The sequence below is a fragment of the Triticum aestivum genome, chromosome 5A (genome assembly GCF_018294505.1).
Source record: "Triticum aestivum cultivar Chinese Spring chromosome 5A, IWGSC CS RefSeq v2.1, whole genome shotgun sequence".
NCBI lineage: Eukaryota > Viridiplantae > Streptophyta > Magnoliopsida > Poales > Poaceae > Triticum > Triticum aestivum.
Window position 1 is genome coordinate 587,004,541 of NC_057806.1, and position 2,740 is coordinate 587,007,280.

A 2,740-nucleotide genomic window follows, 5' to 3' on the forward strand; every position below is an offset into this window, starting at 1 on the left:
TGTATGTTCAACTTGTATGTTTCAGAGAGTCCTATAGGATTTCACTTGTGCATCGCCACTGTCAGACGAACAAAGAAAGAAGTCGCCCAACACTTAGGAAATGGGATAGTCCACGCCCACAGTAGAGGCCATAGGCTTTTTTTTGGGGGCAATTTTGGGCAATAGGTGCAAAAGTGAAGGATGCCGCCACTAGTAGAAAAACCCCCATTCGTCCCGGTTGATAAGGGCCTTTTGTCCCGGTTTATGAACCGGGACTAAAGAGTCGTTACTAATGTCCTAATCCTTACTAAAGTGAAGGATGTCGTTACAATGAATTTTTTTTCTTTCAGAGATGTAGTTTACTCAAGCATGCACGAGACAGGCTGCAAAGAGCGTAGCATTGAATGCCAGCTTTTTCAATAAAGATTCATGTGATCCTTCACGTGATAAATCGATGACTGATAAGAAAATGGCAAAGTGTGACAATGTTTTCACAGGTTACCAGAGCGCAGCAGACCCGTTTCAATGATACATCGTTAACCGCAACGAGGAAAAGCTAGAAAGTGTGGAGACTTTGTTCTGTTGCACACGCAAAACATGCAGGACCAGGCTTCACTGCATACAGCACTCATGCTACCGGTCATTTAGTTTTTTATTTAAAATCCAACGGGGGGAATGTGTAACAATCAAATAATTGTATTTATATATTCAACTGTGACTACGGTAGCATAAAATGAAGGGGCGTTCTGTTCGCATTTCCTAACTAAAACCATTCTAATATAGTGAAGGAAGCAAAATATATTAGCTCAACTGAAATGAAGAACTATGCCACTACATATGGTCCGTATCACTAAATTAAAATTCATTGTAATGTACTGCATGAGGCAAAAGAGATCAACTGAACTGAAGTAAACTATGGCCCAGAAGTAAACTTTTAGCATTACAGAATGGAAATTGTTCTACTCCCTCCGTTCCTAAATATTTGTCTTTCTAGATATTTAAACAAAAGACTACATACAGAGCAAAATGAGTGAATCTACACTTTAAAATATGTCTACATATATCTGTATGTGGTAGCCATTTGAAATGTCTAGAAAGAAAATTATTTAGGAACGGAGGGAGTAGTTGCTTGCTTCTTTAGAATCACTCCAGTTTAGAGCATACGACTTCCAAAAAAAAGTGCATCACCATAACCCATTGATAGCATCATCTGTGAGACGTCCCTGTAAATTAACTAAAGAAGTAAATAAAATTGACATTATTGCCACATCTTGATTTGTAAACTAACTATATCAGCAATATTACCATCAGCAGTCACCTTTGTCTCTAAAAACACTATCATCTGCAACATGTGCTTGTGCTTGTGCACCACCACCGCATGCCTCTCCCCTAACCTCTTGCAGCTTGTAGTAAAAGAAATTTGGTGAGTTTCAAAATAATGAAACGAATTATGGCACTTGAAACACAAATGTTATTCTGCAACATACCACTGAATAGTGAAAGATTGAGCTAACATTTTCTTTAATGACAAAAGGGAAAGATTGATTTAAAAGAGAATAGGCAACAAGTATTACAGAACTTTAGAATAATAGTACATCCAGGTTTTCATTTACTATGTTAGCCTGTGTTTATATTTTCATCCATCTCTTACTATGAATAGCAGTACTTGGGGATAAGAATGAATTACATACATACATACTAGAATCATGAGGCATCAGCGTCCAGCCCCTTCCTTCTTTATCCGTCGTCTTCTAGGACGGGCATGAGGGATCAGCGGGAGCGAACCCACTGCCGGATCCAACCGGAGCGCGTGACCATGGGGGGGGGGGGGGGGGGGGGGGGGGGGGGGGGGGGGGGGCGAGGGGCGGCTCGGCGTAGCGTTTAGGTGATGCTGAGTTGCGGATCCTGCGCTCCCCGGCTGCTGCCTCGCAGATCTCGATGGAGGTGGCAGGCGAGGACCACGTTGGCAAGGCACCATGGGGAAGGTTCAGAGGCCTATGCGCTACCCCATGGATCCATCCCCGGCGAGTGACCTCTGTGAGCAGCGGCCATTACAATAGAATGTTGTGCTCGATGAAGTAGATGACCCACCACGCACGAGGCACCATGGGGCGGCAGTTGATGACGATATCGCCCGTGCCCCATCGACCCAGCGGATCTTGCTGGTATTTGTGCAAGGTGGAGGGAGCCCATTGGGGAGCAACGCGATGGGGGTGGGAGAGGGTTGGAGCGGGGCGGCTCGCCGGGGAAAGGAGAGGTGGATCGCCGTGGAGGGGCAGGGGAGAGGGCTGGGCGCGGTGGGATCTAGATCGGGATGGAGAGCGACCGGTAATGGAGAACGACGGGGACGAGGGAGAGAGACGGGTGCAAATAACCCAACCCACAATTTGAGCATAGCACGAGGCTGAAAAAAGATAAACTTGCCAAAGAAGAAGACAAGAACCGTTTCTGGTTTTTTTAGTAACAAAACCGTTCCTGGCTTGTACCTTGATTAATGAGTATACCGGGAACCGTTTGTGGGTCGGGAACCGTTCGCGCACGGCCCGAGCACTGGCGCACTGCAGGGACGACAGCCTATGGGCTGGGCCTAGTGCCTATGCATATGCGACAGGGGACCACGGCCAACCCAATGAGGAAATAAATTTTACACTCTTGAAATGATAGAAAAGTATGAAGGGAAAGAAATAAGACCAAATCCCAAGAAGAGCATGTGGATAAGATTGCCATCTCTAGAGAGAAACACAATAGCTTTGCTTTTCTA

At 45.4% G+C, this 2,740-nt stretch overlaps 1 long non-coding RNA gene across 1 annotated transcript; it reads right to left on the bottom strand.

Moving 5' to 3' along the window:
• Window positions 1-759: 759 nt before the first annotated feature.
• On the bottom strand, window positions 760-2,413 carry LOC123107835 (uncharacterized). Its single transcript, XR_006451768.1, has 2 exons — window positions 1,285-2,413; window positions 760-1,202 (listed from the first exon to the last, which is right to left on the bottom strand). It is a non-coding gene; the product is annotated as an uncharacterized lncRNA (long non-coding RNA).
• Window positions 2,414-2,740: the final 327 nt, after the last annotated feature.